The 23273-nt window shown below is 47.8% G+C and overlaps 1 long non-coding RNA gene across 6 annotated transcripts in view; it reads left to right on the forward strand.

Annotated features, from left to right (window-relative positions):
• Positions 1-11049, forward strand: part of LOC104652316 (uncharacterized) — a 42370-nt gene extending 31321 nt beyond the window's left edge. For 2 of the 6 annotated variants that reach the window (XR_012517128.1, XR_745648.3), the window contains one exon: positions 5323-8355. This is a non-coding gene — a long non-coding RNA (uncharacterized LOC104652316). Of the gene's footprint in view, positions 1-5322; positions 8356-9170 lie in introns of those variants that run through there. The other 4 variants (XR_012517130.1, XR_012517131.1, XR_012517129.1 and 1 more) reach the window with 4 other exon arrangements.
• Positions 11050-23273: the final 12224 nt, after the last annotated feature.

Raw genomic sequence — 23273 nt, forward strand, 5'->3', positions numbered from 1 at the left:
TCTCTTCCCGTTCAAGTTTCAGATTCCTAAGAGAGAGAGTGTGATCAGCTCAGGACTGACCAGACTGGCATAGACATAGATACTTTGGACATATTTGGAAGCTGGCGACTGGGGTCTAGGACAGCGCTCTCAGGAGTTAGGTGGGAAGGAGGTGGCCCAAGGGCACAGGGCTTCAGGGAGGGCCTGGGACTGGGAACTGGGCTTCAGGCTGCTGGGCCTGCAGGCAGGAAGGCCAGCACAGCAGCAGGTCTGAAGGTGACCAGCACAGAGCCGCGGCTTCCAGACCTCTCTGTCGAGGGACCTCTTTGCCCTCTTAAAAAGTATTTGGGACTCCAAGGTGGTGGCCTGTATCTATCCACGAAATTCAGACTGAGACATTTTACAGATACAAGAACACACAAGCACACGTCCCATTAGTTGTCGGCGCGATGATGTGACCATTCTTTTAGCAGCTGGCGCCAGGCTACCCCAGAGAGTAAGTGAAAGCGGCAAGTGACATCTCAGTGTGACTTAGCGGGAGTTTTTACCTTGGAGATCCTCTGAAAGGGTGATGCTTAGGGTCCCCAGACCACACGTGGGGCACTGTTGGCATGGCGGCCCCGAACCTACGCTTGAGAGCAAGACTGCCCGACTTGGAAGCTTGCTCCGCCGCGGCACCGCCCGCAGGGCTCTTATTTGGTGCCTCCACATCTTCAGCTGGAAATGATGGTGCCTTCCTCATAGAGACAATCCCGGAAGAGTCCCTAGAACAGGTGGTACGGAGTCAAACACCCTCAGTGTGGTATACACAGTGCACTGCCAGGAGAAGCCCGTGGGCCTCGGATCCCAGGCGTGGTGGCTGGCAGGAGCCTGAGACTGCCCCCAGGACCCAGAGGTCCCCATTAAGGCTCTGGATCCTTGACGGGGACTAAAGCTGAGTTGCCCCCACTGGGAGGGGCCTGAGCTGGCCGGGCTGTGCTACAGGGGGCTCCGTGGGCTTTGTTCTCAGGAGCTGCTGGGCTAACAGTCCATAGAATGAGATGCAGTCTGGTAGCTCGGCAAAGATGATTATCAGAAAAAATCTTTTTAATGGGAAAAATAACTGATATTGCTGAGATACGGCTTTCTCTGCATCAATCAATAAAAATGTGAAATTAAGCCAATTTATGAATATTTCATATATAACAAATCCAAGTTGTTAATGCTCAGAAATGATTAAAAGTGGCCAGGTGTGGTGGCTCACACCTGTAATCCCAGCACTTTGGGAGGCTGAGGCAGGTGGATCACTTGAAGTCAGGAGTTCGAGACCAGCCTGGCAAATGTAGTGAAACCCTGCCTCTACTAAAAATACAAAAATTAGCTGGGTGTGGTGGTGCACACCTATAATCCTAGCTACTCAGGGGGCTGAGGCAGAAGAAGTGCTTGAACCTGGAAGGTGGAGGTTGCAGTGAGCCGAGATTGTGCCACTGCACTCTAGCCTGGGTGACAGAGAGACTCCGTCTCAAAAAAAAAAAAAAAAAGATCAAAAGTCGGTCAATACGCATCTGACCTGAATCTCTCTGGTATCAGTTCTCCAGAACCCAGGAGCAGCTCAGCAACCAGCAGTGTACACATCCCCTTGGGGGCCAGCTCCAGGGCCAGCTTGTAGGGACCGGGAATCCAGCTTCCTTCTGCTGAAAGCCCAAAGCACTCATCCATCTAGGGCTGTTCTGACGTTGGGCTGTGTAGGACAAACTTACCAGCAAATACAATTAAAAGAGCAATGCTGGATGCGCTCATCACACACAGAGGACAGAAAATCACGCACTCAGCCTGTGTGTCCTGCCCTTGAAAACTGCCCTGATGTGATCAGGCGTTGCTTACTTGAAGAATAACCACAGGAACACATGGGTGAAAAGAGAACACATTTTACAAAACTCTCCTGGGGACACAATGGCTGTGAGCACGAGGGGCAACCCCAATGTAAAGAGGCCATCTTCTCAAGCCACCTGGGGCCCCACTCTTCTCCTCCTTGTTCCTCCTGGGAGTCCACCCACTCCCATACCACATGCTCTGGGTTTCATTCTTCAATGCCATAATTTTCTTTTTTTTGTTCTTTCTTTTCCTTCCTTCCTTCCTTCCTTCCTTCCTTCCTTCCTTCCTTCCTTCCTTCCTTCTTTCTACAAAGCCTCTGCGACCAGGCTGGAGTGCTGTGGCACAATCTGCACTCACTGCAGCCTCTCCCTCTCAGGTTCAAGTGATCCTCCTGCCTCAGCCTCCCGCAATACTATAACTTTGCCCTCACTCCTCTTCATCACCAGTGCTGTGGGCACATATTTACTGAGCAGTGGCAGCTGTTTCACCAGAGATACCCAGGGAGCAGCCCTGAGGCTAATGTTCCTGCTGCATCAGCCTTGCTTTTGCTAACCAGAGTGACAATTTTGGGCGGACCTCTGGGGTCCGGCTCCCAGTTTTTACTGTGGAGCCAGTTCTCAGCCACTAGCCTGCCTCTTACAGTCTGAGAAATTCAGAGCCGAAGGAGCTGTGCAGGTCACCGCTTTCAGCTTCTGGATATACAGTTGAGGAACGAGGCTGGAAAGAGGGAGGAGCTTTGTTGCTGTTACGTGGCCAGCAAGGAGGATGTTTCTGAACCTGTGACGCCCGCTGGGAAGGAGGAACACAGACAGGCACGTGGCTCCATCACTCTTCTCTCTTCCATGCCTCCTGCTCAACCCTGGAGCCCTGTGGGCAGGTAGAAAGATCTGCTTCTCATAAAGTAAAATGCTTTAGAAACCCAGAGAAAAAGCCCTACCTAATAAATAGGTAAATAAAGATATCTGCAGAGATAATGATGGTATTTGTGCTTTTGTAAAGCAAACTGCCTTCTCTCCTCTGTTCTACGTTCATTCTTGTTAATCCATATTGAAGGGTTCTCTGAAGCCTAAAATGTTGCTTGATAAGAGATTTGGGAGGTTGGTATCATCAGGGATTCTTGAAGGCCCAAACACCTCTCAAGCCTCAAAGGAATGAACTTGAGCAAGTGGAAAATCAAACTCACTGCTGGTAAATTCGATCAGGCCTCCTTCCAGCCCAGAATGGTGCTATTGGTGGGCAGGGGCCAGCCAGGACTCTGTCGACTCCCAGTTGACACTGTCACGTGAACAGCTACCAGAAAGGCTTAGAACCAGAAGCCTTGGGGCTCTTCACACCCAGGTCTTTAGAGCTGCTGGCATCTCAGTACAGTGTTCCTTCCTTATTTTTCTTTTTTTTTTTTTTTTGAAATGGCGTTTCGCTCTTGTTGCCCAGGCTGGAGTGCAATGGCGCGATCTCGGCTCATCACAACTTCCGCCTCCAGGCTTCAAGCGATTCTCCTGCCTCAGCCCCCCAAGTAGCTGGGATTACAGGCATGAGCCATCATGCCCAGCTAATATTGTATTTTTAGTAGAGACAAGGTTTCTCCATGTTGGTCAGGCTGGTCTCGAACTTCCGACCTCAGGTTATTCGCTCGCCTCAGCCTCCCAAAGTGCTGGGATTACAGGTGTGAGTCACCAAGCCCGGCCCAGTGTTCTTTCTAATAATGCACCCACTCCTCTGATCCCATAGCTGCTGGGGAACAGCTCAAAAGTAGAGCTGTGACCACGGATCTCAAAGGCGCCCGACCACGAGCCAGTCTTGTGGGGACGCGGGTTTTGTCAGCTCTGCTGAGCTGGCCCACTCTGGTGCCGCCTGTGGGAAGAAGGACACGAACCCACACATCTGCTCACACCAGTCCCTTGCTCCAAACCCTTCAGGCCTTTCCTGTTCACGTGTCTCATCCTGGGTTCCTCATGAGCGCTTGTCTTCCTGAAGGACTGATTTTATTTAAAGTTCTAGTGGAAAAAGACACCATTATTTTTCATTTTAATTACAAAAGGAAACAAAATTTCCCTGCATCTAGGATAATACAGGAATTTTGGCTCTTCACATTATTGCTGCCCATTAAGGGGGATGAGTTTAGTTTTCTCTAACAATGGGGCTCTTTTAGGGGAAGTGTAAGGAGAAACAGGGCAAAACCTTCCCTCCTGATGGCCTCCAGATCCTCCAAGGTTTGACCTTGCCACGTGCACAGCCTCCCCTCCCTGCCCTGGGGGAGGGGGCCACACTGAGCCCCTGGGACGCCCTGTGCACTCTGGGACCTGCCACTCTGCACTCACTGCTCCTGTAACTCAGCGTGTCTCTTTCTGGGCGCCATTGACCTTGGGGGTGGGTGATTCTTCTCCTGCAGGGGCTGTCCTGGGCATTGTTGCTGCGTCCCTGACTGGCCTCGACTCACTAGAGTAGCACCCCCAAGTCAGGACACTCAAAAAATGTCTGTAGACAATGCCAAATGTCCTGTGGTCAAACCGCCCCTGCCTCCAGCCCTGCTTGGACGGGAGCGGGCTTCTCGAGGCGCTCTGCCTAGTGATCTGACTCTTCTTTTATGCCTCAGTGCAAACATCGCGTCCCCTGTGAGGTTTACGGTGACCGCCCCAGGCAGATTAGATGTCCTCGCCCTGCCAGCTGCGGAATTTGATTGATCTGCACTCATTTGGTACTTATTTGTGATGATGTAATTGTATGTCCACCCTGGTTAGACTATGAACCTAGAGGTCAAGGAGTATGCCTGCCACTCTCCACACTTCCATCCTCAGCACTTAGCACACTGTCTGATCCACTGAAGGAGTTGAGGAAATGCAGAAGGAATGGGTGAATGGGAGGTCGGCCACTGGAGGCTGGGACTCCCCCCGAGGAGCTTCACTCCTCAAAGAAGCTTCACGATTGTCCCTTCCTCTCAGATCACCCAAGAGCCCAGCCACCGGCATAATCTCGGCATCGCGACACCACCTGATACTTGTTTGAAACCTAATTTTGCCAAAGAAATAACCCAGATTTGTATTAGTGGTTATACACATGATAGTAGTGGTAAAGTATTGGGAGCTGCTGGGGCTATATGAGCGCCAGGTGTTTTCACTCTAACTGCTCACCCTCACTACTTTTCTGTGATCTACATCTTATTTTTTTTAATTAATTAATTTATTTATTGTTTCGCTCTTGTTACCCAGGCTGGAGTGCAATGGCACGATCTTGGCTCACCGCAACCTCTGCCTCCTGGGTTCAGGCAATTCTCCTGCCTCAACCTCCTGAGTAGCTGAGATTACAGGCACGCACCACCATGCCCAGCTAATTTTTTGTATTTTAAGTAGAGACGGGGTTTCACCGTGTTGACCAGGATAGTCTCGATCTCCTGACCTCGTGATCCACCCGCCTCAGCCTCCCAAAGTGCTGGGATTACAGGCTTGAGCCACCGCGCCCGGCGATCTACATCTTATTATTCTCATTTTACAGGTGGGGAAACTGAGGCTCTGAGAGACTCATTCACAAGCTCAGCATCTTGATGGCCGTGGGATCAGAATCTAAGGTGATTTTCTCCAAACACCAGTTGCTGCCCTGTCTTTGGTTTCTAAATTGTTATTCTTAAGGGTGATTCTCAACAAGCAGGCATTTAAAATCTGAATGTCCAAAGTGTGCCAGATGAATGAGTTACTGATGCCTTGCTGCAATTTGTGTCACTTCTTATCATTGCAACGAACATCAAATTCTATCAAAATATGGGAAAAAATCATTTTGATGTTGCATTTGCATATCCAAGGATTGCAGGATGGTTTGTGTAATCAAATTATGTAGAGTTGTAAAAAGGGAGCATCATTTAAATAGCTTACAAAATTACTTTGAAGACGCACATTAAAATCTAAAGAACCCATCGCCTCCAAGATCTTTACAAAAAGTTAAATGCTAATTGATTATGACAGCTTTGTCTTTATCACTGGCACCATTCTCCATTTCTACTCTGTCAATATCACAGCTCAAATATCACTCTGTCCTCTGTTCCTCTTCTAACCGCATTCATTCCACGCTGTAATAACAGATGGAAGTTTATGCATGACTGGCTTTTCCCCCTCCTCGCCATTGTTGATCAAAAGGAGCAGCCTGAAAAAAACCCAGAATTTGCTGAAATTCTGATTTCTTTCAGCAGTTTTATAGATTTTAGAACTTATCTTTTATTGACTATGCAAGGTCTCTGCTCCCCAGCATCTGTTGGTTGCATCTGGGGAGAAAGATAAATTCCCTTTTTTTTTAATGCTACTGAACCAAATTTAAGAGATAGGCAAACAAACAGGTCTCGGTAGAAGAGGACAGCATCACATCCTTCTTCTGTGGCCCAGCTGTCCTCTTTCCCAGTCCCTGTGTGGGCAGGACAGGAGGAGGAGGAAGTGCCTTGTAGACCATGGAATTTGCCAGCCCATCAGGGATCAGGGTGCCACAGACTCGCTGATGGGGCTTAGGGAGGTGCTCCCCCCAGAGAGGGGACCTGGGGCCATAGCCATGAGCAAAAGCTTTGAAGAGGCTGCTCTGTAAACTTTATAAAAAATTCACATCATTTACAATTTCTCAGACTTAAAGAATTGTGCCCAGTCACCCAGAGACATGATTATACATCACAGAACTTCATTATAATAATGGCCCTGGTACTCCAACTTCTTGAAAGCCTCAGCTGTTCGATTCAGCCTCTTCAGCTCCATAACTGTTTATAAGATTAATAGACTCTGATGCATAATTGACTATCACACCAGGAGGGAAAAGAAGGAGAGAGTCTAATCGTAGCCCTGGTAAAAGTAACATTCCCATGAAGAGATGGTGTCTGTCCACGTGGACAGGGTCGAGGATGGCTAGCGCCAAGTCAGGAGAGAAGGGGAGACGGATGAGGAGTCAGCCCCGGGGAAGGGAGTCTTGGAAAGTCCGATGGACATGTCCCATCACTTAGAGGCTTCAGTGGACACCCTAAAAACTCAGCTCATTGCAGAACTGGCTGGGATTCAGGGCTACAGCAGGGAGCAGGGGAGCTAGGACAGGGAAAGACACAGGACAGGAAGGTCCCACCATGCAGGAAGTGGAAGGAAATAGAAAGGGAATCCACAGAGCAGCGGGATGAGGTGAGAGCTTGACATCTGGTGGCAGGGAGCTTAGAGAGAGAACGAGTGCCCTGGCCCCCCTTTCCCTTGCTGAGTTATGGTTACCGGGTGTCACACCAGGTCCTGCAGAAGACCAGGCACACTCTAGGAATGATGGCAGAGCAGGCCTTTTTCAAGGCAGAGGAGCAAGGGCGTCACTGCAGGCTGGAGGGAATGGAGGCCGTGGGTGAGTGAGTGGTGGGGAAGGGCAGTGGCCAGGGCTCAGAGGCTGGGCAAGCTCCAGAAGGCTTGGAGAGGGACACAGCTGGACCAAGGCAGGCCCCGGATGGCCAGGGCGAGAGCACCCCTGAGCTTCTAGGCTTCCATCAGGGGGTCCCTGCATGCTCAGACTGTCATTTGCATGAAACAGTCACTTGGCGGGCCCGATGACTCCAATAAAGGAGTGAGTCTAACCAAAAGGTGGAAACGGGAAGTCCAGCGTTCTTCGCTAGCTTGCCTTTCCCCTGCCCGCCTTTACCTGCCCCTCTTCTCAGGGCTTACTTCACTCTTCTGGAAAAAGACCAGGTGTCTTCCAATCTTCCTGGAAAACAAACAAACACAACAGAAAAAGCAGGCAAGATGAGAGAAGACTGACATGGAGACGGTCTTATTTTCAACTCTAGTGAGAGACGCATGCCGGAGAGACCTCACCCTGTTGTTAGAGGGAGGAGCAATGTGAGTTAATTTTTCATTGTCATCAGATTTGTGCTCCTTTCTCTTTGCTTAAGTAACTACCTTTGGCTGGACCTCCGTGGCATCTGCTGCTGCTTCTCCAGTTCCTGGAAAACCCCGAGGGGGTTGCAAAGATAAGTCTTATCTCTGCCTCTGTTTTCCTTAGAGCTGACCACCAAATGACCCCAGAGTGAAGAATCACAGCAGGATCCTATTAATGTGGCCACAGATTCACACATTTGCCTGATGAAAACCTGGGGCCAAGGAATAAAGCCATTGTGTGGACTTGGAAACCTCCTACTTATTTAGATATGAACTCCTGCTTTTGCTCATCTGTGAGAGACACAGCACATTGTTTGTTTGTTTGTTTGTTTGTTTGTTTGTTTGTTTGGAGACAGGCTGGCTCTGTCTCGCAGCTTGAGTGCAGTGATTCGATCTCGGCTCACTGCAACCTCTGCCTCCCGGGTTCAAGCGATTCTCCTGCCTCTGCCTCCTGAGGAGCTGGAACTACAGGCCCGGGCCAGCACGCCCGGCTAAATTTTGTATTTTAGTAGACACAGGGTTTCACCATGTTGGTCAGCTGCTCTCAGACTCCTGACCTCATGATCCACCCGCCTCGGCCTCCCAAAGTGCTGGGATTACAGGCGTGAGCCACCGCACCCAGACAACACAGCACTTTTTTTTTTTTTTTTTTTTTTTTTTTTTTTGAGACGGAGTTTTGCTCTTGTTACCCAGGCTAGAGTGCAGTCGTGTGATCTTGGCTCACCACAACCTCCACCTCCTGGGTTCAAGCAATTCTCCTGCCTCAGCCTCCTGAGTAGCTGGGACTACAGGCGTGCACCACCATGCCCAGCTACTTATTTGTATTTTTAGTAGAGACGGGGTTTCACCACGTTGACCACGATGGTCTCGATCTCTTGACCTCGTGATCCACTCACCTTGGCCTCCCAAAGTGCTGAGATTATAGGCGCGAGCCATCGCGTCCGGCCCAGCACATTTTTAAAAGTGCATCTTGCATCATGGATTGAAAGGCTGAGACCTTACCATTGGATCTAACATAAAGCCCCTCTCCCTGCCCTGTAACTACATTTAGTCCTTCCTGTCATCATCAGGGGAAAAGAAGTAGGAGCTGAGTAAACAAGAAGAGAGGGCCCAGGAACAGTGTATTGACTTCTAAGAACTATTGATCTTTTGCAGTGAAGGAAAAAAAAATAAAAAACCCCTTTGGGCCTGCTGGGTGCTAATTTGACCTGGCAATGAGATCAAGTTAGGCCTTGGCTGTCTTCAACCACCCAGGATCGGAATGCCATCTACTCAGCATAGGAGTCAAAGAATTCCCTGGCAATTGATTGCTTTCCACTTTGAGAGCTACTGAATAAATAGAAAAGTAATTAGCAGTGTGCTATGGTTAGATGTATCAGGTGGAATTTCATTACAGCAGAAAGAACTAAGAGAATCAAGAAGTCATTTTGTGTCCACTGTCAGATGAGCCATTCGTGTTTCTTTCTCTAGGGTGGACACGTTATCTCTGCTTTTCTTCAAGAAGAAAAACTTCTGAATTTCCTATATCTTCACTTTGATCAAGGGGAAAAGAAGAAGTCTTAAGTGCCTAAAATTGGTCCAAAAATAAAGAATTCTTTTCGCTTTTCCATTTAATGATTTTGCTCCTGAAACCTATGGATGATTTTCTTTTGTTGTATTTTTGTTTTTTCCTCAACTATTAAATATATGAATTTTGAAATGTGAACCGAAGGTCTCATTATGATTTCTTCTTCCTTTGAAAAATAAATGGCATTATGTCATTTACAACAGCAGGAAGAGATGGAGTTTCACAGGAAGGAAATTTATGCTCAGTTGGAAAGAGAAAAGGCGTCTAAGCCATTTATTTTTAGATGCCTTTAAAAATATATATTTGAAAGTACTAAACTCAATTTCACATGTCCAGAATGGTATAATCTAATTTTAGTGTATTAATTAACAATAAAAGTAGTGTTTTGCCTCATACAAAGGAATAAAATAATTAACTTACTGAGGAAATGGGGTCATATGATTTTACTTTGAGAGGATAATGAATGACACTGGGTAACTGTAACACAAGGGTTTTGCAGAGCTGCTCTGGCGGTGGAGCCTGTCTGGAATTCTCTGTAGAACACCTCACTAAGAACCAGCTTTCTCCCCCTGAAGCCTCACCTGTCTTGACTCAGACTAAGTGTACACACGTCAGCAAGGCCGGCCAGTGCTCCTTAGGAAGAGCGCTGCGTGCAGGGGAGACGTGCATTTGAGGACTCTCCAGGCTTAGTTGAGGGTCCAGACACTCCCCGAATCAACATGTCCTTGGGCTGGCTTGAGCACCAAGGTGCCTTCTACTTGAGGAAGGAATTCCAGCATTTTACATGTTACATATTTAGACCTTTGAACTTGAAATATTTTGTTACACTTCACATAGCTTCATTCCCTGGGGGTGAGAAACCTAGTCTTTCAAGTGGTTATTATAAAGCTAAGTACATAAATATGCATGAGAGGTCATTATTACCACAAGATGATGCTTAAAATGTTCAAGTGTCTCTTACTGAGATTTTTTGACTTGTTCAGTGACAGCAAATCAAAGTCTCCAGTGTTTTGTTGCTGAACTTTGCCTTTGATTGTTCTTTCAAAGTTTTCAAGGAAAGGGAATGGTTTTTGGAGTCCTGACTGGCATTCATTCATTCATTCATTCATTCTACACATATGTAATGAGGTTTAACGACCCATGTCCATGTTTAATGCAGAATGTCCTATTGAAAGCATTGTAGCCAGAGCTCTGGAGGTTGGGTCATGGAATTTCCAGATTTTAGATCTGGAGCTGAGGCACAGAAAGGCTAAGTGGCTTTTCTCATGTCACATTGTGACATATAGTTGAGGCTGACAATCAGACCTGGCATTCTGGGCCAGGTTAGGGCTGGTGAGTTAAGGCCTCTGAAAGGCTCGAGGGCCCAAAGTAGTGGGTCCCCCAGGAGCCATAATACTGAAGAGTTGCATTTGGACCCATTTTTTACTTCTAGAACTTGATATTACAATGCGGAAATATTATATAGTGTTATCAAAACCTTCAAGGCTCTTAAACATGACCTTCACATTCGGAATTGACTCCAGTTCAATCCTATTCCTGCAGCAAGTTCCCACTGGGAGAAGATAAAATTTTCATCTCTGGAACTAATAACCCATGCTGCCCTGTTCTCCGTGGGAAGGGAAACCAACATGGAGCCAGAGAGAGGAAACAGGTCTACCAGAAGCTCAGGTTTTCCCTCTCTGGGAGAAGGAATACCAGGCAAGTAGCCCTTGGGTTCTGACAACTTGGGTGTTAGTCCCAAGTGAACAAAGTGTAAAGAAAGCCTTTAAAGATGTCTGCTAAGGGAATCCCAATCTCTGATTTACAGGCAGAATCTTTGGAAAGTGAAATAGGTGGAACCCACCCAGGGTGTGCCATCTTCCCTGTTCACGCCCAGTGTGACCCAGGCACCTGCGGTATTTCCCACCTGGCTTTCCCTGGGTTCTCAGGCAGATCTTGCTTGAGGACCTTGCAGTGAAAGAAAGCCCTGTGAAAGGCAGTGCCAAGCTCTCATAAAGACCGGCCCTAGTGCTCACTGCAGGATGACTAGAATTAGCAGTAATATATTATGTACTTGCAAACAGCTAGAAGGAGACTATTGACTGCTCTCAACACAAAGAAATTATAAATGTTTGAGATGATGCATATGCTAATTACCCTGATCTGATCACTATGCATTAGAGGTGTTGAAACACCACTGTACAATGATTATTTGTCACATTTTTAAAAGTTAAAATAAAAATAAATCGGCTAATCTGCCAGAGAACTCGCAGTCCATGGGCAGAGCTCCCCAGAGTGCTGCACTTGGAATCATCCTCCTGTGGGAAAGTCTCTCGGGTCGCATCTCTTACCTTCTCATTGACCGTTTTCCACAGCTGACACATTCTAAAACTGATTTCTATCTGACCCCATCATTCAGGTGCATCGTGCGGCCATGGAGATTGGTGGGAGGGGCTTGCACTGGGAAGCCAGTCTGGATTTGAATCTGTGCTCCTTCGCTCATTAGCTATAATTCAAGCAAGTGGCTAACTTCGCGAAGGCTGTTTCCTCACCTGCAAACCAGGACGGACCTACTTACCTTGCTTCCAGGACTTCTGGGGTTAGAGAAGATCACACACAGGACATCTGGTCTTGCAGGGTGCTTGACAAAGGCCTGCTTCCATCCCAGCCTTCCAAACTCCTTCCCAGGGAATACTCTTCCACTGTGTTTGAACTCACGCTGGGCACAGCAGAACGTCCGATAAGCATGAATCATGTTTGCAAATCAGTTCTGTACATCTCTTGGTTTGTTATTTATTTATTTATTTATTTATTTATTTATTTATTTATTTATTTGAGACAGAGTCTTACTCTGTCGACAGGTGCTAGGCTGGAGTGTAGTGGCACAATCTCGGCTCACTGCAACCTCTGCCTCCCGGGTTCAAGCAATTCTCCTGCCTCAGCCTCCCGAATAGCTGGGACCACAGGTGCACACCACCACGCCCAGCTAATTTTTGTATTTTTAGTAGAGACGGGGTCTCACCATGTTGGCCAAGATGATCTCTATCTCTTGACCTCGTGGTCCGCCCGCCTCAGCCTCCCAAAGTGCTGGGATTACAGGCTTGAGCCACCGCGCCTGGCCCGGTTTGTTATTTTAACACTTACTAGTTACTAATTACGTTGTGATTTGAGCTTCAAAAGAACATGACTTTTCTTTTTTCAACCCCTCATTAATTCAGTATTTTGTCCACCTTAGAAGCTCAAGAAGTTTGCTGACACACTAATAGAATGATCAAATTTTCCCAAACCTAAGCCTTTTCGTTCATTTTAAATGACTGCCTGCCTCAGATGCTAGAGTTGCAAGGTCAGGAAGGAGCTCTTGAGGCCACCAACGCCTCCTTGTTCATCGCCATGGCCTGACCACACAGACGGTCAACTCTAGAGACACGCACAGACCTCTGCAGACGCAGGAGGGACCACGAGGCAGCTCTGACCTGGCTTTGAGAAGGATTATTCCCACCACGTGGAAATGGAATGGTTTTTGATTGTGCTCTTGGTAATCCCTTCTGGCAAATCATCTCACCATTCCCAGTAACCAGGGTACACTTTCTGTTTGTGATTTTGTGTGCATTTACTTTTATGCAAAATGTTTTGCTCAGAATCTTAGTCCAGGAGTTGGCCTTACAGTTTGCTAATGACTCGCATGTATCTATTGACTGGGCTGGTCTCACCCTGGACATATATCTATATATTCACATTTCAGAAATTAAACATTTCCTCACCTGGCGTTGCTCCTGCCCACTGTTCATTCTGAGTTACTTGTTCAGCCAACATCGGCTGCACGCCTCCCTCCAAGGTGCCAGGCTCGGGGCTCACCCTGCTCCTATGTCAGTCCTGGTGCTGGTTCTTGGCTTTTCATCCTCTGTCACCCCTCTGGAGTCCTTCTGGTTCCTGCACTTGGAGGTGCCCATACAGAATATAATATCCCGTGACAGGATGTCTCTCCATGTGCAAACCGAAATAGCGCCAGCCTCTGTGTGCCACGTTCCTCTCTAAACGCAGAGTGACATCATGTCTAGTCTCACCTCTCGTCCGTTCCGGCCTCTTTATGGCACACGCTGTGAAGGACGTTTTGAGATCTAAGGTGACTTTTTTGGCTCCTTTATTTGTAAGCTTTGAATCCATTCATATTTTTTCTACTCATCGTTATTTGAACTCTGTCCTTGGTGGGGAATCAGATGTAGACGGCTGTCTTGTGTTTTTCAATCCATTTTTCCTTTTGCTAAAAAAGACATTTAAGGAACTATATCCAGGCTTGGAAAAGGGGCTCCATGACATTCTAGGCAAGTAACACTATGCAGTCTTGTCTTGGGTGGCGACAGTCTCTTTATAACATTTCAGAACTACATGAGACCTTAGAAAGCTCCTGGTCCAATCCAAGTTTACGGCTTGAGAACTCAAGGTTCATAGAAGCAAGCATTTGGCCTCGGATCCCCTAAGGAGGCTCTGCCTGAATCAGGATTAGAATTCTGGACTCCTAATCGGGCGAGGTGGTTCATGCTTGTAATCCTAACACTTTGGGAGGTTGAGGCGGGAGGATTGCTTGAGGCCAGGAGTTTGAGATCCCATCCTGGGTTCCATAGTGAGACCCTGGCTCTACAAAAATATATAAAAAAAGATTAATTGGATATGGTGTCATCCATGTGTAGCTCTAGCTACTGAGGAGGCTGAGGTGGGAGGATTGCTTGAGGCAAGGAGTTCCAGGCTGCAGTTAGCTGTGATGGTGCCACTGCAGTCCAGCCTGGGTGACAGAGCGAGGCCTGTCTCTCAAAAGAAAAAAGAAAAACATAATACATGAAAAGAATTCTGGACTCCTGGCCTCAACTTAGTGTGTGCGTGTGTGTGTGTGTGTGTGTGTGTGTGTGTGTGTGTAAGGTTATCTTTTTTTTTGAGAAGGAGTTTTACTCTTGTCAGGCTGGAGTGCAGTGGTGCAGTCTTGGCTCACTGCAACCTCCACCCACTGGTTTCAAGCCATTCTCCTGCCTCAGTCTCCTAAGTAGCTGGGATTACAGGCACACGCTACCGCAGCCGGCTAAATTTTTGTATTTTTAGTAGAGATGGGGTTTCACCCTGTTGTTTGGGCTGCTCTCAAACTCCTGACCTCAGGTGATCCACCCGTCTCAGCCTCCCAAATTGCTGGGATTACAGGCGTGAGCCACGGTGCCTAGCTGATTGTCTTTTTTTTTTCATAAATTAACCCATTTATTACAGGCTAGTGATGTGTCAAAGAGGAGAGGCGTCTCCACTGGTGTTTGAATCGTTTAGTCCTCAGATGGCGGACTTCACTGTGACAGCAGAAGTGGTGGCAGGGGTCCAGGCAGAGGCCCTTGATGTGCTGGCTGATTTCAATTTTCTTCACCGTTTTCTGGAGGGAGGCACCGTAGCGAGTCCCATATTTACCAACAATTCCGATTTTCGTGGTGCGTTCAACCATGTCACAGCCAACTAGTTTCGAGCCCAGAGAACTGAGGTTCTCTTTTTAAATTAAAAATATGTATGTCAAAAAAGGAACAAAAGCAACTTCTAATGCCAAGTGAAATCATACAGTTTTCCAGTGAAACGGCATCTGAGCATGCTATTTCCTCTCAGGCATCTGGAATCTCTATTGTTATTTACTTCCGCTGGGACCCTCTCTGTTCACCATGGTTCAGCTGCCCTCCAAACCCGACAGAGCCCAGAGTGGCTCCCACAGTCACGCCGTGTCTGCACTAGATGGTCTCTGGCAATCAACACTTCCAGTGTTGCCTGCCCCACTCCGTTTGAAATTCTCTCTGGATAGCGGTTATATTTTATTTTTTGACAACTGTAATGGTTGGAAAATTTATCTTCTAATCAAACAAGCTCTGTCTTCTTCTCGTCATCCTCACTATGCCCAGTTTGCTCTATGCCCTTCAAACAGACATGGTTTGCTGGCAAACGGTAGCTGGCATTGAACAGAAGGTGGGATTTTGATCCTTAGCCATCTGCTCCTGGCCACTTCTCCCCCTGACCTTGATCTCAGCTTTCCTGGTCCCTTGACCCGCCTTATTCTGGTTCCTCACTTTATTTGCATTTTCACTGAATCTTTGTCATTCACCACCCAATGGACTGTCTTCTGCAGCTTTTTCTTGAAGCTTTCTCTAGGGTATGACTCCTGGTGTTGCCTCTGGTCTCATGGATCTTAATTGGCAGACAGTGGGCTGTTCCCCCAAATCAGAAGTGTATGGGATGGGTCAGTTGCCACACCCTTGCTAAGCCCCATCATGTAGGAGTGATCATTAGGCTTGCTGGGCTCAGTTCTGTCCTCCGGAGCTGGCCAGGGCACATCTCACCACTGCTAGTGTTTTGAGAGTGTGGCCCTGTCCCTCTTGAGCTCTTCTCTCTCTCCTAAACACCCTTTCTTTTTCTTTTCTTTTTCTTTCTTTCTTTCTTTTCTTTTCTTTTCTTTTTTTTTTTTTTTTTGAGACAGGGTCTCATTCTATAGTCCAGGCTGGAGTGCAGTGCTATGATGTCGGCTCACTGCAATCTGCACCTCCCAGGTTCAAGCAATTCTGCCTCAGCCTCCCGAGTAGCTGGGACTACTGGCTCTCCACCACCCCTGGCTATTTTTTTTTTTTTTTTGTGAAGATGGGGTTTCATCATGTTTATCATGTTTGCCAGGCTGGTCTTGAACTCCTGACCTCAGGTGATCTGCCCGCCTCGGCCTCTCAAAGTTTTGGGATTATAGGCGTGAGCCACTGCAGCCAGCCTCCTACGCACCCTTTTAAAGGATGGATATAAATGTATTGGTAGAGATGCTGTCTGACCTGTGTGCAGGCCAGTGGGGCATTTTCCTTCCTTTACTGGAATGTTCTATTTTCATCAGTGCAGACTCAGATCCCTGGGCCTTCTTTAGCAGTAACTCATACCTTGAGCTTGGGGTCAACAAAATTCCTCCACTCTTCTCCCCCTCTGGCTTGGTCTCTCTTCTTTTCTGCCTGTGTCATTTATTTATTTTTGAACTCTTGCGTCTTGTGTTTATTTGTATTTTTACTTGGATTCATTATTCTAGCTGATTGCCAGAACCCTTTTGAATCCTGATTCTTTCATGTGCCTTTATGCTGCCTTCACGCTTCTATTGTGTACAAGTTAACATGTGAGCATTTTGTGTGTCAAAAGCACCAATGAAACTGCTCAGTGGGGTACAGGTTAGTCATTCCGCGGCAGCTTGACATAGACACTGGGGTCAAGCAAAGAAGTAAATGAGTGGCAGACGCTGGAATCCAGCTTTCTCCCGCTGGAGAGGGAAGTTGCAGATGCAGAATGGTAGAGGCTGCTGGATTCAAGTTAGAGACGTCGGTGTGAACTCAAGTGTAGCTTAGGATAGATGCCGGGAGACGAACACACACACAATTGACATAGAGTCCGGCTCTGTCTGCCCAGAGGTCCTAGAAGCAAGGACCCTGCAGCTGCCTCCAGAACATCTCAAGCTCACATCCTGGTTTCTAAACACACTTCTCCAGTGATGGGAACCAGGGATCTTTGGAGAAATGAGTCGTTCTAGGACCACATCAGGGAAAATACAGGATGAGCCTGCAGGATCTTGAAGTGGCAAAAAACAAGAAGCCCTCAAATAACACGAGGAAGGGGGCACGTCAGAGTGATGCAAGATCCACCCTGAAAAATCTCCCCATGGCCAACGCTGTTAAGAATTTGAGCAAAAAGGTAACTAACATAGTACAGTGTCATAACTTAAAGAATACAACAAACATGAGTCCACATTGACATAAATACACGACTGAATAAATAAATGGGAGAGAAGGAACACATATTTCTTTCTTTCTTTCTTTCTTTTTTTTTTTTTTTTTTTTGAGACGGCGTTTTGCTCTTGTAGCTCAAGCTGGAATGCAGTGGCATGATCTCGGCTCACCACAACCTCCGCCTTCCAGGTTCAAGTGATTCTCCTGCCTCAGCCTCCGAGTAGCTGGGATTACAGGCATGTGTCACCACGCCAGGCTAATTTTGTATTTTTAGTAGAGACGGAGTTTCTCCATGTTGGTCAGGTTGGTTTCGAACTCCCGACCTCAGGTAATCTGTCTGCCTCAGCCTTCCAAAGTGCTGGGAGTGCAGGCGTGAGCCGCTATACTCGGCTAGAACACATATTTCTTTTAAAAGAATTCCAAATTATTTACATAGATATTCCCCTGTCCAAGTTTGTGGAGTGCGACTTCTCCCACCACCTGATTTCCATCTCCCATTAAGTCCAGCACCCTGAGGGTGGCTGGACTTAGTGACTTGCTTCCAAAGATAGTATATGGAGGAGGAAAAAGCAGCTACTCTGGACAAACCTGCCAAATACTTCCTCAGCTAGAGGACCAAGGCTGACGTCATCACTGACCAACCACACAGAGCGCATGTCCCCTTGGTATGATGTGACCAGAATGACACCTTACCTCTGCGTCCTCCTCCCAAACCCGTTTACCGAAGTCTATTCACAAGAAAAACATCAGAAAAAAATCAAATTGAGGGACCTTTGACACAGTAACTAATCAGAAGTGCTCAAGGTTGTCACGGTTATCAAAAACAAGGACAGACAAGAAGTCACACAGCAGGGGACACTAAGGAACCATGACAAGAAATGTAGAATCTTCGTGATTATTCTGAATATCTAAGATTATTCCCCCCCAAATTATTATTATTTAATCTCTTTGAGACAGAGTCTTGCTCTGTCACCAGGCTGGAGTGCAATGGCATGATCTTGGCTCACTACAACCTCCGCCTCCCGGGTTCAAGTGATTCTCCTGCCTCAGCCTCCCAAGTAGCTGAGACTACAGGCGCGTGCCACCATGCCCCGCTAATTTTTGTATTTTTAGTAGAGATGGAGTTTTACCATGTTGGCCAGGATGATCTCGATCTCTTGACCTTATGATCCGCCCACCTTGGCCTCCCAATGTGCTGGAATTACAGGAGTGAGCCACCACACCTGGCCCCAAAATTATAAAAGATAAAAAGAAGCTGGGTGCGGTAGCTCATGTATGTAATCCCAGCACTTTGGGAGGCTGAGGCGGAAGGATCACTTGAGCCTGAGAGTTCAAAACCAGCCTGGGCAAACACAGTGAGACTCTGTCTTTACAAAAATTTAAAAAAAATTAGTCGGGTGTGGTGGTACACACCTGTAGTCCCAGCTACTTGGGAGGCTGAGGTGGGAGGATCACCTGAGCCTAGGAGTTTGAGGCTGCAGTGAGCTGAGTTGGTGCCATTGCACTTCAGCCTGGACAGCAGAGTGAGCCCTGTCTCAAAAAACAGAGAGACAGAAGGGAATATATATATATATATATATATTTTTTTTTTACGAAAAGTGTCCCATAGGACAAGAGCAATAATCCAGTGGTATTCTACTATTTACCTCTGTCAGTAGGTATCGGTGCAATCAAACGCATTCTTCCACTGAACTGGACGGACCACGGATCTTCCTGCTTGTGGGCTAGGCGCCCCCCAGGCTGGGCTTCTTCCAGCTGTTGGAAGCTGCCTCCTGGACACCCACGTCTCTTAAACCACAGCGCGAGGGCGAATGTAGGCCAGAGCCTTCCACGGCCATGGTTTCTACTGTACTCATCCACACTGAGCACAGCCGAAATTGATCACTTTTCTGGGGAAGACGGGGATAGGAAATCTCTACTTAGAAATCCGGTCGCATTTCAAGCTACACATGTCTACATCCAAGATTCACGTCAGGCTTACCTCGTGCGTCCATCTTTTCCTCGTGTCTCTGTTACCAGCCCCCCGCCACCTGGACTAACCACTTCCGGGCTCTCTGGGAGTTTCTTTTCTCTCCAGGTTTCAGCCCGTCTCTGACCCACCAGCAAGGCTGCTTCCTGGCACCCGTTTCCATCTTCCATTGGCACAGCAGGTGATTCCACTTCCAGAACTTCCGAAGGCAGCGACGCCCTCTCCCATCCTGTGTCCGCAGAACTTCCCTGGCTCTTGGGCCGTTTTCCTTTGGAAGCCCCAGTGTCTGTCATTTGCATTCGAATAAAACCTGCAGCTCTTGGCCCTGACCTTCACCGCCCTCCAGCGGGGTCCCTTCCTGCCTACGAGCTGGCTCCTGTGTGTCCCCCCAGACTGTCCTGTGCGGGGCCTGGGCCACTCTTGCCTCTCACTGGCTTCACGAAAGATTCTGCTGGCATCCTTCCCTTCTCCAGGACACACACCTCCCTTCCTCCCACTCTCCTTCACACTCCTTGAAGAGGCTTTTGATTCAAATTTTCTTGAGGCCTCCACGTCACCCCAGCTATTTTAGCTCGACATTTATGAACAGCTGTAAAGTATCTGTTTCTTCCGTTTCTGTAATTCGTGTTTTCTGTACCTTATTTGAATGTAAGCTTTTTGGGTTCAGGCTCTGCGTCCTTTAACACCTTCTTATTTATACATATGGAGTTTGAGAAAGTGTTATTTGAACAACTTTTTTTCTAAACATGAAGCTTGATAAAGTGTTACTTGAACACAATGAGTGTCCAGTTAAAAGCATTAGATTTTCAGTTTGTTAAACGTGCAACCTTCACCGGGGACTAGGCGAAAGTTGGTGCTGCCTGATCAGGATTTGATCTTTCTCTGTAGTCGACAATTTCAAACCGGACCCTGCAGTGTCCCTGGAGCCACCCCCTCAGGACACCAGGACTCACATCGTCTGCGTGATCAGCACCGAGGTGGCTGCCTCTCACCCGAGGGCCTGAGACATACCCAAGCCAATGTGAGCTAACCATGCAAAGAGAGCCCCACAGGCCCCGTAGGAGAGGCCCTGCTGAAGAAGTATAAAATAGAATATCGACATTGTTCCCTTCATCTGCGAGTTCTTTAACACTATCAAAAAAGCCTTTAAGTTTTCAGAGCACAGTTTGTACTTGGTAAACCCAACCCACACTTCAAAGGTCTACCTTTCTCCAGATACAAGCTTTAAAAGAAGCTGTCTGGCCAGGTGCAGAGGCTCACACCTATTATAATCCTAGCACTTTGGGAGGCAGAGGTGGGTGGATCACCCGAGGTCAGGAGTTTGAGACCAGCCAGGTCAACATGGTGAAACCTTGTCTCTACTAAAAATACAAAAAATTAGCCAGGCGAGGTGGTGGGTGCCTGTAATCCCAGCTACTCAGGAGGCTGAGGCAGGAGAATGGCTTGAACCCAGGAGGTGGAGGCTGCAGTGAACCGAGATCACACCACTGCACTCCACCCTGGGCGATAGAGTGAGACTCTGTCTCAAAAAAAGAAGCTGTCATGGTATTTTCTTTTCTTCTGGATGATTGGTCGCCACTCTTAGCAACCTGCCTCAAACAATGTCTTTTCCTTTAATATGAAGAAAGGCCATTCTTAGAATCTAGTAATTTTTCTTTTTCTTTCTTTCTTTCTTTCTTTTTTTTTTTTTGAGACAGAGCCTCATTCCTGTTGCCCAGGCTGGAGTGCAGTGGCGCCACCTTGGCTCACTGCAACCTCCACCTCCTGGGTTGAAGCGATGCTCCTACCTCAGCCTTCCTAGTAGCTGGGACTACAGCCATGCACCACCACGCCTGGCTAATTTTTGTATTTTTAGTAGGGATGGGGTTTCACCATGTTAGTTAGGCTGGTCTCGAACTCCTGACCTCAGGTGATCCATTCGCCTTGGCCTCCCAAAGTGCTGGGATTACAGGTGTGAGCCAGTGCACCCAGCAGAATCTAGTACTTTTTCTTATTTCAGTATTGTCACTGTGTATCCTGTACTAACCGCTGTTCCTCTCTGAATGTTCACATGAAAATGGTGTTTTTCAGTCTCTGCGTTGTGATCTGAGCTCTGTGCAGGAGGCGGTGTGGGGTTCAGCCCTGCAGTCTTCACTGAGTGCGGCTGGGATGGCCCTGTGTCCTCTGTGTGTGTAAGAGAGTGTGTCTGTGAGTCTCCATCTGTGTGGGCAGGTGGTTATTGTAAGTGTGCATGAGTGTGTTTGTGTGAGTGTATGAGTGTGTCTGTGTGTGTTTTTGTGTGTGTATGTGTGTGTTTATTTTTGTCTGTGCATGAGTGTCTCTGCATGTTTATGTGTGTGTTTATGTATTTATGTATATGTGAGTGTGTATGTTTGTGATGTCTGTGATTGTGTTTATGTATTTATGTGTGTTAGTGTGTATGTCTGTGGTGTGTAAATGTGTTTATGCAGTTTTTTTTTGTGTGTGTATGCATGTGTGATTATGTATAGGAGTGTATGATGATGCATGTGAGTGTGTGATTATGTGTGGGAGTGTATGTTCATGTGTTTGCATGTATGCAAGCATGTATATCTATGAGTGTGTGAGCATGTGTTTCTATGTGTGTGTGCACACATGTGCTGTGTGTATGTTGAGAAACAGTTCCCAGCTGGCTCTACCCTAGAGGCCTGGGGGTGAGGGTGGCAGCGGGCAGGGAGCGGGGGTGGCAATTCTAAGCCTGCAGCTTCCAATGCAGTGCAGCCCACGGGGAGCGCCTGCTTGGGCTGGGAGTTTGTCTCCATGCCCACATCTGTGCTTCACGGTTCTCCCTCCCATTTCAAGCATGGCCATTAGCTCCTCCAAGAACCCCAGTTTTCTAGTCTGTATAAGGGCGACAAACCACAAATGTGGATATTGAGGGAGGTAGGAATGCGCCTGGAGGGGTCTTGCGAGTGTAAAGCACATGACTGTTTCTCTCCCCAGGGTCTAGCAGTGCCTTTAAACAATGTATGTGCCACAGAAATATCTGAGCAATAGAGCCTGTTTCTGCTTTTCTCTGAAATGGAGGGAATGAGAGGAGAGAGAAAAGAATGTGGGGTTGAACTTTCTGCAAACTCACAGGCTGCCGCCGTGATTTGAAAGCTGCCGTTTTGTGGGGAGTTGACCTTTCAGCTCCCCGGTTATCCATGGCTTTGATCAGTCTCTGGAAGTCTTCACTTATTGACTTTAAATTGATCTATTGATTGATTAAAACTCACATATCATTGTCCCTGGTTCAGAACAAAGCACTCAATTTATCTCCAGTTTGACAAATGCCATCAGTAATAGATGTTTTGCTGATTCTGTTGGGTGACTGATTTCCATGGCATGCTCACAGATTACATCACTCTCACACTCCAGGCTCTCTGCACAGAACTTACGACCCCAGCCCCCTGCCGGCTGGTTCCTGTCTGCTAGGCCCCTCATGACTAGGGCTGTCACCTGAGTTCCTTGTCTTAAGGATGACAAGGCCAGCTGCAGCCTGTGATGGGAGAGGTGGGAGTGGAGGTTGGCAGGGTGGTATTGGGGTGCAGCTGCAGGCCTGCTCTCCCCACATTCCGTTCCCTTCTGTCCCCAGTGACTGGCTGAGTAAGCCTCCCCCTGAGCGGCTGGCGGGGTTGCTGGGAAGTGGTGGAAATGAGGTCATCAGCAAGTGTGGATTCACTTCCTCTGGACTTTTGTAGCCAAGCAGGCAAAAAAAAAAAAAAAAAAAAAAGAGAAGAAGAAGTAAGGCTGCTGCACGTCCGGCTGAAGGGCGTCTGCATGTTCTCCCTGAAGGTCTTTCTTCCTTTGCTAACACAGCACGGCTTGCACAGCACACCAGATGCGTGTGCAAACCAGCACTTCTGCACACAGCACGGCTTGCACAGCACACCAGATGCGTGTGCAAACCAGCACTTCTGCACACAGCACGGCTTGCACAGCACACCAGATGCGTGTGCAAACCAGCACTTCTGCACACAGCACGGCTTGCACAGCACACCAGATGCGTGTGCAAACCAGCACTTCTGCACACAGCACGGCTTGCACAGCACACCAGATGCGTGTGCAAACCAGCACTTCTGCACACAGCACGGCTTGCACAGCACACCAGATGCGTGTGCAAACCAGCACTTCTGCACACAGCACGGCTTGCACAGCACACCAGATGCGTGTGCAAACCAGCACTTCTGCACACAGCACGGCTTACACAGCACACCAGATGCGTGTGCAAACCAGCACTTCTGCACACAGTACGGCTTACACAGCACACCAGATGCGTGTGCAAACCAGCACCTCTGCAC

This window comes from Saimiri boliviensis, chromosome 4 (genome assembly GCF_048565385.1).
Source record: "Saimiri boliviensis isolate mSaiBol1 chromosome 4, mSaiBol1.pri, whole genome shotgun sequence".
Classification (NCBI taxonomy): Eukaryota; Metazoa; Chordata; class Mammalia; order Primates; family Cebidae; genus Saimiri; species Saimiri boliviensis.